We start from the raw sequence: 13,215 nt of genomic DNA, 5'->3' as shown, positions 1-13,215 counted from the left end.
AATGAAAGCATTGCTCAAATGAGGCTCCAGGCCCATCAAATAAGCATTTCAGATGAGCTGGGGTACAGGATTAGGGTGGAGGTAGGAGACAGTCCAGTAGAGTTGGCACTTCAGTTACTCTAGAGAGGAAAGAGACTGGCTTGTGATGCTCTGAAGTGCCACTCATTGGCTGGCCATACCCACCTGGGGAGGGCGTAGCATGCTCCTGTAGGGACCAGTTGGGCCTCTGAAAGGCTACCTCTCTCTCCTGCATAGGCTCAGATGGCCAAATGAAGAGGAGAGTCGAGCACTGGCTCCAGGTCACTGGCCAACAAGGCCGAGATATACCTGATAGACATCAAGGAGACCTAGAGACTATCAGGGAGGCTATGTGCCAGGGCAGTCACAAATCTACTGATCCCTCTCTCTCAAGAAGACATCCAGACTCTGTGGGGAGCCACAAGAGCCCAAGGAAGCAGGTCTAGTTGGGGAGCCTAGGTTAGCAGGTCGGCACTGAGAACTGTGTGATGTGGATGTTGGCTCAGTGTACCAGGCCCTCCTCTGCAGTGAGGGGGCCTCACACAGTGGGTACTGAGCACACATGTGTAGAAGGCTCTCTTCCTGTGTGAGCCTCACTGCCACCAGAAATATGCGGAGCTGTGTCTCCAAGTGATGTAAGCAATAGTCCAGCTATGGGTGGGATCCAGGATGTAGGAAGGGGCCAGGATATAGGCAGACTTGTTTGGGTAGGGTCCTGTCCAAACACAAGGGTCAGAAGCACAACTCTGTAGGTCAGGATCAAGAATGGACCCATGCACACAGTGACACATATTCCTGAGCTGGAACTGTACAGACAGGGCACAGGGCTGACAACCCTCACAAGGCTCAGTGGCCCTCAGGCACTGCTCACTCGAGTCTGCTGGACAATCCTCTCGACCCTCTCCACAGCATTGACATCGGCCCCTCCTCACTGGCGCACGCTGCCCACTCCTGCCCCATGAGAACTCTTCCTCACAAGACAGCCAGTGTTCTTGGAAGGTTCTAAGGTACAGGCAGCTTCTCCCCTCTGAAGCCAGTTTCCCAGTGCTCAGAATAATCTCCCCAGCCCTCCTCGGGTGTCAGGGCCTCACCTCATCTCCAGTATCTCAACAGCAGTCCTGTTCTCCCAGACCCTCTTCCTCATCTGTCTTCCTTGCCTCCCCTTGGAGCACAGGAGCCCTGTGTGCGTGGAGACCAGCTGACGGCACCCTGATATATCTCCCTGCAGGGGTCAGTGCCTGTGGAAGAAGCAGGCTGGGAAGGCCTGTTCTCTGGGGCTGAGGACTCCAGGCAGGACCACATACTCACAACACCTTAACGGCAGGGGAGGACCCTGGGAGGAGCCACTGTCTTCCTAGTGGTGGGAGGGGATGAAGCAGCCAACTCTGAGTGATGCTTCAGGAAACAGAGCAGCTGCATGTCTGGCGGAGCAGTGGTAGCTGCGTATCTCATCAACCAGCAGTATTCCCTGGCTCAAACTCAGCCCGACTCAGATGCAGTGGCCCACAACAGAGAGGCCCGTGACGCCCCCCCCCCCCCTCGCTCAACTATGCTCAGAACACAGTTCTGCCTCTCGGCTCTCAGGAGTGGCCCACGTGCTGTATCCGCGAGTACCAGAGACAGTCTGGCCATCGCGGGTAACAATGCCAGCATCCGCTTCACTCCTTCTGTACCAAGGTGCAGAAAGAAACCCCCTCTGTCCAGGGAGGCGGGAGGAAAGCCAGAACCTGTCCCCTGGGTCAAGACGCCTAGGCTTGGATGTCACACCTTCTGGTAGTCAGCACCCCACGGCCTCTGCCCTGGGATGAGAGCAAAGAGAGTGGAGCTTGGGACTTCCAAACACTCACTGGGCAAATGTGGTCCTCCCTTCCCCAGCTCTAAATTTTTGAAACAGGGTCTCATATATCTCAGGCTGGTCTTGAACTTGCTACGTAGACAAAATAAGCTTGAACTTCTCATGCTCCGTTTCCTGAGTACTGTGGCTACTCTCTCTTCCATCTTTTAGTCTTGGTCTCCAGTTAGTAACAGAGGGATGTTTGTTTGCTGGCTTGTAATAAACTAGTTCTGGATACAGACATAGCCTAGCTCACTTGATAGACCAGGAGGCCAAGACAAGAGTCTAAACTGATTTGTCTCCATCATTCTGGGAAAGTGTGTGTGTGTGTGTGTGTGTGTGTGTGTGTGTGTGTGTGTGTAGGGGCCCCTAAATCTATACGACAGTGTTCTGAACCTGCCTTGTAAAGTGGCCCTCTCAGTACGGGGCCAGACACTTTCTCTAGTGTGCAGGGCCCTGATGGCTCTTGGAAGCATGGATCAGGCCATCGCCCAGAGCAGATGGGATGCCACATTCTTCACTGAGCTGCATAGATTTTACCTCCCTATCAGTCCCAGGAGGTTTAGGGAATGAGCCGGTGACAGGACGCCACATCTTTCCCCTGAGTCCTTGAGGCGTTCCAAGCCTTGGGATCAGAGATAGATCCCCCTTCAGCTTTTTGGACTGCCTATCTCCTGTGCAGGTGTCTTCCTCCCGTGACCACAAGGTGGCGCCAAACCCTAAGCGTCGCAAAAAGGAGGCGCCACACCGGTGATCTCATACCTTAGGGCCTGCTCCCTCCTATGCGGCAGTGCTGGATGCAGGGGCCACCTGCTAGCTGCAGTGCATGTTGGTCAATTTGTACCGGGGTTCCAACTGAAGGCATGGTGAGTGCCGAGTTCTCCCCTACTGAGAAAGCTGGACCAGGAAGGCAGCCCAGGAGAGAAGACGCCCACCGGGCTGTTCCTGGATTTACTATCTCCTCTTCTTATGTCACCTCCTGTCACCCTGTGTCTCCTCTAGGAGTACCAGATCTCACAACAATCAGTGTAAGAGCCAGGAGATTGCAGTTGCCTGAACACGGAAGGGCTGCGTGGCCGCTAAGCGGATCTCTTCCCTAGGCTCCACCCTCACCCCAACCCCTATCGTTATCCTCCCCTACCCTAGGTTTACACACAAGAGAAGGTTTGAACTCGTGCCAGTACTTTATGTCATTGTTTTCTCAAGTGTGGCTTCACGGTGTTCAAAGTATGGCACACACTTTACACATGGTAACCTGCATTTGAGTGTGCGGAAAGGTTCTGAGCAATCGTTTTGAGTTAGTGAGTGGAGAGCATGAAGTCACTTAATCCTCGCAACAAGGGGTCTGCAGCAACCCCTCACCTCACAGATTGCCAACTGGAGCTCTGAGGCAAAGGCGTGCTCCTCAGTTTACCCAGCTGCATAAATAACTGAGTGGAATACCACGCCACACCCGGGCAGTCTGGCTTTGGGTCCAGACCTGCACAGCTCTCAGGCAGACCATTTGTCTCTTTCTCTCGAGCACAGTCCACATTGTTCTGATCGTTACAATCTGCCTATCCTCTGAGGCCTGGTTTCCTATCTATAAGATGCCTGTTCTAGAGTAGGGCCCCAGGAGAAGCTAAGTAATGAATGCACACCATCTTGCCCCCCCCCACACACACACAAAGGGCCATGAAAGCCTGGATTGTAAAGTCTCTATGAAAACAAGGGAGTGCACCAGGTAGGTGGCTGCTGACTAGGTGTGCACCTCCCCCTGACTTTAGCTCCCATGGCTATGGGAATTGTCTTGATTGTTTATTAGTGTAGGCCACTATAGGTGGAAGTATTCCCTAGGCGGGTGGTGCCGGGCTGTATAAGAAGACCAGCTATCCAGGAGCCGCTAGCAGCATTCCTCCATGACTTCTGCTTCAAGTTTCTGCCTAAGTTCCTATCTTCACTTCCCTCAGTAATGGACTGTGACCTGGAAGTGTAAGCCAATAAACTTATTCCTCCCCGAAGTTGCTTTTGGTTAAAGTGCATAATCATAGCAATACAGATGAGACTAGTATACAAGTCAAATCCAATAATATATTATCTTATCTAGCCATATAATATACATACCATATATATTATATATATAGAGATATACATATATTATATATACATATACATCCATATATATATGGTACACCAAAGCCAGAGCCAGATGGAGTTTATCATAACATGGAAGGCTGGTTCCATTTTTCAAATTCAATGAATGCAAACTCTGTCATTAGCAAAACTCACGCAGCACATTAACCCAGGCAGAAAATGTCTTTGACAGAATCCAACAACTATTCATAATAAAAACACACAGCAAGCAAAACCTGGAGCAAAACTTCCAGAATCTTATGAAGATGCCGGACACTAATAAACCCACACCATAACACCACGCATAATGGTAAAGGCTGAATGTTTCTGTCGGAAGACCAGGGGCAAAGCCAATGGTGTCCACTCTCACCCTCATCCCACCTCATGATGGGAGGAGCAGCCGGGTCACCAGCGCAAGACGGTGAACTGTAAACAGAAGATACAAACAGATCGCAGAGGGAGTACACCCATCTCTAGCTGGCAGAGGCTTAGGCTGAAGATCTAACAGCTGGCACAGGCCCACGTGTAGGACGGACGTGGAAACACCTTAAGAACAAGGTGAACAGACAGAAATCAATACTGTTTCTGTAGCTAACTTATGGATAGCTGAAAATTCAAAATAGAAATTCCATTTATATACTCCAAAATGAAATGATTAGATATAAATCTAATAAGGTGTGCAAGATTTGTATAATGAAGGTAAAAGATGTTCAGAGAAACCAAAGACATACCCATACCACAGTCATGTGTATGACTTAGATGGTAACTGCCTCCACCCACATTGATCTGAAGGCTTAATGTAATTCTTTTTCTCAAGATTTATTATTTTTAATTGTGTGCATGTACGTGTGTGTGTGTGTGTGTGTGTGTGTGTGTGTGTGTGTGTGTGTGCGCACATGAGAGCAGGAGAGCAGGGTACTATGGAGGCCAGGAGGGCATCAGATCCCCTTGGAATAGGCAGTTGCAGGTGGCTCAGCTTCAGATTTAGTGTAGGCTTTTTCAAGAGCGCTTAGTACTCTTATATCATGCCATGTCTCCACACTAGATTTAACATAATTCTAAGAAAGATCCTAGCAACATTGTCTGTGTGTTTGTTTATGTTACAGGATATTTGAACATGTTTCTAGTTAAGGTGCGGTTCAGCCCTTGGCACACACCTTTAATCCCTCTGGTTGGAATACAGACACACCCTTAGTACACACCTTTCACCCCAAAGAAGGTGAAGTTAGTTTGTCAAAGGAAAATGACGTCTAATTGAGTGGCAGAAATAGTGACGAGTCAGAGAAAGATTTGACAGAATAGGAATCTGCCCAACTCTCGGGAGAGAGGAAAGGGACGGACTCGACCTACGGGAGAGACAGACAGGACAGGAGAAGAGAGAACCATGCAGGAATGCAGTAGAGTTCAGGAGAGCTCTACAGTAGGGTTGAGAGGGAGAGTGAAGCAGCAGAGAAAGGAGGCAGTGCTTCCAGCCCTGCCAGGGACAAGTCCACAGCCCCCTGCCTACAGCACAGGTCAGAGCTTGGGAACTCATAACTCCACGTCCAAGGACAGCAGAGGGCCCCGCAGGCAAGAAAACATTCGGAAGGTGCAAGTGAGGCTTACCACCAACACCCCATACAGCTCCACTCGCTCTTGAACAAAATGTTTGAACCTAACCCTAGAGACTGGCCTGGAAGATGACTCCACATGGCTTAGAGCAAGATTACTGTGGGATACTTTCGCACCTCTGGGGCCCCCTACCTGGAATAAATTGCTATGGACTATTAGGCCATCAAGAGGAACTGGCCCGACAACAGTCTCATCCTAGAAGGCTTGCCCTTTTGAACCAAACTAGCTCTGGAGGGGAGACCATCTTGCTATCTGTGTGGACAGTGGTGCAAACTGAGTGGTCTTAGCTAATGATGACTAGCCTGCACATTCACCTAGTAACTGCTTTGCTTGGAAGCCCACCTCTAGGAACCCATCTGGCTCATTCACAGAGAGGCTGGGACCCCAGCTTGGTCTTCAGCCTCCTCAAAGTACCCAGGGTCTCAAAGTTCTTCCTCTAGGAACTGTCTGTCTCTAGGACCCAGTGCTTGACCATCTCCTATCTCTGGAGACCAAGAAGCTCTTAGGATGCCATCTCTTCAGTGCCTGGGATTGGGGCTCCACCCTACCTACAGGTCATAGAGTTGGCCCACTATTGCCTGACCTTGGCTTTTTGCAGGACTTCAAAGGGCCAAGCAAGGGATTCCCAACTAGATGCAACCAAGGAAGACCCGGAACGTGTTTGTGAGTCCTAGTGAGTTTAACTTGCAGCTAGAGGCCTCAAGGAAGTGTGTGCTTCCATGTGCATCTTGCTAAAGGAGGGTCTGTCCTGGCAGGGACCAGGGTCTCAGTGCATGGCAGATCCCTATGCCATTGTAGAGATGCTCAACACTTAACAATGCAAGTCCATCTCCTTGTCTCCGAAAGTATCATAAACCAAAATGCACCAGATACTGGAGCTCACAGCCTGGCAGTGTAATGCATTACAGAACTTAGGTTGTTTCTCTGGTGGCTGTGGCTGACTGTGCACTGTAGCTCACTGCCCACTGCCCAGCATAGAGAGTGGGTGGAACTGCACTTTGCCAGCCCAGGAAGAGATCAGAACTCAAAATTCTAAATACGGTGACATGTGTGGAGTGATTTCACACAACACAACTGTAAAGTGAAAGCATTTTGTAATCCAAACTGTCACAAAGTCAAAGTGGAGTGGAAAGGGAAAGGGAAGGAAGGGGGAGGAAGGAAGGAAGGAAGGAAGGAAGGAAGGAAGGAAGGAAGGAAGGAAGGAAGGAAGGAAGGAAGGAAGGAAGGAAGGCAGGCAGGCAGGCAGGCAGGCAGGCAGGCAGGCAGGCAGGCAGGCAGGCAGGAAGGAAGGAAGGAAGGAAGGAAGGAAGGAAGGAAGGAAGGAAGGAAGGAAGGAAGGAAGGAAGGAATGCAGGCAGGCAGGCAGGCAGGCAGAGCAGGAACGGGAAAGTTAATGTAGAAAAAGGAAGGGAAGAGAGGGAGGGGAAACAAGAGAGTTCGGGTGCCCCAGGTCTACCTCCCTTCTCTGTCATCAGTGCAATGAATGTCTGTCTCTAGGTTCCATCCCTGTAGTTACTGTTGTTGTTTCTAGAGACCGTGGGTCAATCAGGGGCCATACATCCCCAGGGAGCCACTGGAAATTTGCTGAACAGAGGCTGAGTGGAGATTATGGAAGACCCTGAATTCCTGTGACCCGTTGTGACAGAACAGGCCATCTGGGTGCAAACTGAGCTCTGCAGAGGAGGCACCTGCTTTTCTCCTCAGAGCACCTACAAACAGCCAGCCTGGAAGCAGAGCAAGCACTAAAGCAAATAATCAAGGGGCTCCAAGGTCTGACCAGGCCCTGAAACACCCCTGGCCAACCTGAAGACCCACTTATCCAGGACACAGGGATCTTGCACATGGCAACTGGGAGCTTAGACACCAACCATTGCCCCTTTGCAATAGGTTAGCGAGCCCCTCACCAGCAAACCACATTGTTCCCTTGCTGGCTGGTGTCACCGATACAAGCAGTTGCTCCAACTTCAAGGCAACAGGAGGGATCAGAGAATCCACTCCAAGCTGCCAGCTCCAGCCTGTCCCCTTAGGGTCTGCATCACTATGAGATCGACTCTTTCAGGATGGTTTGTCAGAACTGGAGTCAGGCGAGGTCCTAATCATTGTCTCTGCTGCTACAGTGGCTAGGCCACCCAAAATCAGGTCTCTCACACACCAAGGAAGGTTCCTGTGGCAGTACTCAACATCAGGTGGTAGAAGGGACCTTTCCTCCTACCTCAGGCTGTCCTACATGTCACTCCTGCTGTAGCTGCAGAACCACCTGTAAGTTGTACTTGGTGACAGTAACAGGGGACCTGGTGTACAGTCATGAGAGCTGGCCCCACCAGTTAGGAGTGCGTAGCACATGGCAGCCCTCTGGTCTGTTTATATTACCTTCATGAGTCTAGCATCATGACCTTCCTTTGGAGATGAGAGAGCTTAGTTAAAGGACCAAAAGAAGTCACCCAGATGATGTACATGAACTTGAGACTTGCTGAAGATCCAACTTATCTAAGATTAAGATGTGATTTCCCTGTGGTGTCCTAAGATCCAAGGGCAGGACCCAGTCCAGCTTTCTACACTCCCCCCACCCCCATGCATCCTCAGTCCCTACCAGTATCCAGCACACAGGAAGACCCTGTAGGGCATCAACAATGGACAGAAATAGAAGGGTGGGGGCCCCAGGCCTAGCCTCCTCTCTGGAGAGCCTTCAATCTGCATGGCCAAGCTGTCTGGATGTTCCTTAGGCTGCTGGGAGCTATGGAGGCTGGGAGAAGGTTGGAGGTACTGTGTTCCAAGATTCTGGGGCTTTCTGTGAGAGCCTCAGCTTTGACTAAAAGTCTGAGCTGATCAGGCCAGCAGGCACAGCATTCCCTACTAACCCCCGAGCCCTGGAACTGGAGGCCTCTGAAGCCCAAGGCCACAGCAGTATGCAGGTCTTATGGTCTGTCTAAGGTTGCCACCATCAGCAATGCAACCTGTGGGACAGCAAGCTGACCTTTTGCTGGCAAGCGCTGTTTGTTTAGTCTCTTTCTGGAAAGACCCAGCAAGACAACCTCAAAGGCAGAACAGGATTTTCCTCCAAAGTTAATAATAAGTATCTACCTGCAGGGTTCCTTGCTGCTTTGAAAATGCCTTTGTGCTGTGTACATCTGAACATGCAGCCATGCCTGCAGGGCTACCCGAGGTGGCTCTGCCCTTGTCCCACGCAGGTGCGATGCACATATTCTTCCACACACATATGCACACCTGAAGCATGCCCACTCCCCACTGGACACTCCACAGAGAGTGTTCACAATATCCATACACAACACCCATACACAATACCAATATACAACACTCATACACAATATCCATATACAATATCCACACACAACACTCATACACAATACCCATATACAATATCCATATACAATACCCATACACAAGTCCATATACAATACCCATGTACAGTGCCATGCACAATATCCATACAGAGCACACATGCTGCGCTGTTCCAAATGTGAATGTTCCCACATCACACTCTACATGGACTGTCTACAGAGAATACACACACACACACTCAAATACACTCCTCAAAACATACATTCCTACAGAAGCATGGAGACACAGTCACATCTGCACAGCCTTTTATCCACAGCAAGTCTGGATTGCTGAGGAAGAGAGCTGCCTGTCCCCTGCTGCCCACAAAGTTCCTGCTCCTGGCTTCTCATTGTTTTCATGGCCTCCACAAGGAAGATGGACAGATTCAGAGGTAAGCCAAAAAACCATGCCGTGCCGTGAGGCCTCTCCAAGGAACTTGACCATAAGCAGGCCCTCCTTATTTAGCAGCTGATTGAGAGGGGAAAGTGGTCTCCAGATTATATGATACCCTGTCCTCATTTTGTTTATTTTTTGGTTTTGTTTTGCCTTGTTTGTTCATTCGTTTTTTTGTTGTTGTTTGGTTGGTTTTGGTTTTGGTTTTTTGAGACAGGTTCTCACAGTATAGTCTTGGCTGGCCTGGAACACACCAGGCTGGCCTTGAACTCAGAGATCCATCCGTTTCTGCCTCTCAAGTACTGGAATTAAAGGGAGTATGCCGCCACACGTGGCCAAAGTCTTCATTCTTGAAAAATGGCTGAGCTAATGGTCACCAAAGCACCTGAGCTCACTGGTTCCTCAACTTGCCAGGTCTTGCCTCCCTCCAGCCCGATCCATGCTGCTATAGTTCCCCACCTGTGCAGGCTGATTTGGGAAATCTGACTTGTCACAGTGGCTTGAAAGTGTGGCATTCTCAGATCTGCGTCGTCTAAGGAGAGGTATCTCCCCACCAGTCTCCAGTATAGCCCCTTCCATGTTAAACACATGTGTACACACACACACACACACACACACACACACACACACACACACACACACCTCCTTCACTCCTTTGAACAACACTATGATCATCTATCAGCCCCAAGGTGAAGTCCAGAGAGTAGAATGGCCTGCCCTGCAAGACAGTCAGATTCAAGCCACTCTGCATGGCTGTGTGGCATGCCTGTGTCCACCATGCAAGCCCCTCTCCATGCTCCCACAGCTCTCCCTACCCTCACTGCACACTCGCCCCACACTGGAGTCACCTGTGCACAGAGCTGCCTCTCTGCCACATTTCAACTCCCAAGGAGGGAGCATCTAGGAACGTGGAGTACATGGGCTGTCAGTGTGCCAGGGCGAGCCTTGTGTCCCCTCTGACAGAAAGCTGCTACAACTAGTAGATGCCAGCAACCTTGAACTTGAGCATGGGCAACACGTGTTCCCAGAGATGGATAGCTGGAGTGGGCCAAGGGCTGAGTCGGGGCAGGCAGCGGTGGGCTGAACATCAGTAGGCACTCAGCAATCGGAGACAAGAGGACCATGTAAGAGAGGAAGCTGGTCCAGGTCCCTCTGCTCCAAGCGCAGGGCTGCAGCCATGAACCTCCAGAGCTAGTGATTGTGTTCTCAGAACAACTGTGCCTAAGTCTCACCTCCCAACCCCCTCAAAACTATGCCAGAGGCCAGGTCTAGATGGATCAAGAGCCTTGCCAGGAACAGCCACCAAGTCAGCTCTGCAAAGGACCACAGGAGTCAGGACCACAGGCTCTCTCCTGAAAATGAAGGTGGATTCTAGAACCCTCAACAGCCAGGCTGATGCACTCGTGAAACACACACATGCGCAGACACACACACACACACACACACACACACACACACACACACCAGCTGAGGAGCTGTCGTCGTGGAGGGAAGGTGGAGGGGCCAGCTGCCAGCTCAGCCCCTGTGTGCACTGCATCAAACCAGAGTTATTTTTAGTCCTTTTCTCCCAGTCCTGCTATTAGCTGAGCTGGGGTGGGGCTTAGGGTGAACAAACCAGAGAGCAGACATGAGATGGTAGCTAATCCCAGTGGCCCGGGGCATGGGTTGAGAACAGCACTGTGCAACCTCAGGAAACGGAGGGTAAACATGCCTATGGCCTCCTGTGTTCCAGAAAAGGCCGGATCCCACCTCAGTCCCCCTCTCTCTGCTCCCACCAAGAGCTCTCACTGCTCAGTAACTGAGGTCCCCTCGGCTGGCTTTGGACAACCTCATCAACACTGTGGAGCCACGAGAGTAGGGGTGGGACCGGCCACAGCAAAGGCATCACCTAACTCAACTCAAATGCTCGCACTTCCATTGGGAAGAGACCCCTGGATCTGGGCTTGAGGAAATGACTTCAGCATGAAAATCACAAGTTCAAGGTCATCCCCGGCTACCACAGACCTGGTCTCAAAATAAGACAAAAACAAAACAAGAAACCATGGCCGCTTAGCAGTTTCCATGTTTCCCTGTGTGCCTCTGTCCTCTGGCTTTTCTGGTACCACCTCCATGTGGCTGTGTCCCCCTACCTCTCCAGGTCCACACCATATTCCGCCTTTGAGATCCTCCTGCAAAGGGGAAGTGGGGACCTCTAGCAGCAAAGCATGGCTCTGGCCGAGGCTCCTATGCAGGGGTTCATCCCCCCTGTTCCTGCATCCAGGGGGACATAACTGTTCATGGACATGCCCTAAAACAAAGGCAGTTAGGACCCCCATAAGCCACGAATAGAGCCAGGGTTTGCCCAGCCACAAAGGACCTAATGCCAATGGAGACACTGTTCTTCTAATAGAGTGACTGTCCTCCATGTAGCACATTCAAAGCTGTTCCCATTTTACAGATGAGAACAATGGAGCAAACGGCACCATGTCCCCCAAGCACACGGACCAGAATTTATGGACTGTGTTTTCCCACAAGCACCAGAGGTTCCTGGAGTAAGGAAGATGCCAGGAAGAGGTAGAGCCCAAGGAGGGGCTCACATCTCAGCCCTGTCCCTATCTGGGGCCCTACCTCATCCTCTTCCCACTTTCCCCAGGCTGTTCCATGCCTCCTCCTTCCCTAGACAGGATAATGCAGACAAGCCTGGTTGGATAGATGGGTGGGGACTAGAGGTATAGTAGTTTGGGAACAGATAAGGTGGGACCTTCCTACTGTCTGCCAGCAGCCCTTGCTTCTAGGTTGTCTCAGCCTGGCCAGTGGGCCATATAGGGGCTCCCCAAAGCTCTGAGCCCCCAGGATACCAGAAAACCCCATGGAAGGCAGTGTGGTAGGGCTTCTTCTTTCCTGACCGTGTGCAGGAGGACTCCCTCTCTCCAGGGGCCCCAGGCAGAAGGCTGCACCTGTTCCTCCTGGGAGCCATCAGAAGCTGAGAGCCCCGCCTGAGCCTGCAGCCCTAGGTGGAGGAGCAAAGCTGTGTGAGGACCACACACACCCTTGCCTTCTCTGTCATCCTCACAGAAGACAGGAGTAGCATCTCCACCTTGGGCCTCAGTCACCTCATATGTAAAATGGGGCTATAAACCTCCAGGATTCCCTTTCTGAGTTCTTACAGGACTGGCTGACCTGGCCCTTCCTGGGGTCTAAACTCCATGTTAAGCACAGAACAGGAGACCCGGGCTCTCCCTCAGACAGAGATATGAATAATTCACCCCTTTGCATTTCAGCACATTAGGAAAAAACCTGAGCCGGCAACCACATATGATACTGCTGGCAAGCGCTGAGGACCCTCGGCCAAGCTCTTCCCTCCAAGGTCACCCCAGGAGCAACTGCAGAGGCAGGTGACTTGCTAGACATTTCTCACATGCCACCCTGCCCAGCCCTCGCACTTGCTCCACCAGGCAGCTTCTCTTGTCACGCCAATCTGCACCAGAGAAAGCAGAGGCACAGAGATGCTAAGTCACTTGTCCAAAGTCACACAGCTGGATGAGTGTGTGGGGGGGGGGCATTGGGGTTCACAGTTCTCTTGCCTTTTGTGCATTCAAGGATTAAGCAGAGTCACGTCAGTTTTCCCAGGACAGCTGGGAAATACTCCTAGGCTGGTCTTGAACCAGCGTGCTGAAGTCTGGAGCATTCAGCATTCCAGGTGCCCACCCTTGGAACTCAGGTTCCACTCGGAGCATACAGTAGGCAAAGGAGTAAATACTTACAGGACATCATGCCAGGATGGGAAAGGGAAAGGGAGTGGGGACATGAGTTACCTGGGGTACAGAGCCCATGGGGCAAGCGCTGCTCTCTGCCCAGGCAAGAGCCAGCCAACAGTTCAGAGAAGGATGGAGCATCAAGACAACTCTGGGCAGACTCTAGCAAGGACA

The 13,215-nt window shown here is 51.2% G+C and overlaps 1 protein-coding gene across 4 annotated transcripts in view; it reads right to left on the bottom strand.

Annotated features, from left to right (window-relative positions):
• Xkr6 (X-linked Kx blood group related 6) overlaps nt 1–13,215 on the bottom strand; it is a 239,177-nt gene that overhangs the window by 47,763 nt on the left and 178,199 nt on the right. The gene's annotated exons all lie outside the window — the stretch shown is intronic.

This window comes from Mus musculus, chromosome 14 (genome assembly GCF_000001635.26).
Source record: "Mus musculus strain C57BL/6J chromosome 14, GRCm38.p6 C57BL/6J".
Lineage (NCBI taxonomy): Eukaryota > Metazoa > Chordata > Mammalia > Rodentia > Muridae > Mus > Mus musculus.
The sequence above is the reverse complement of the archived record's forward strand: the minus strand, read 5'-3'. Positions and strand labels throughout refer to the sequence as shown.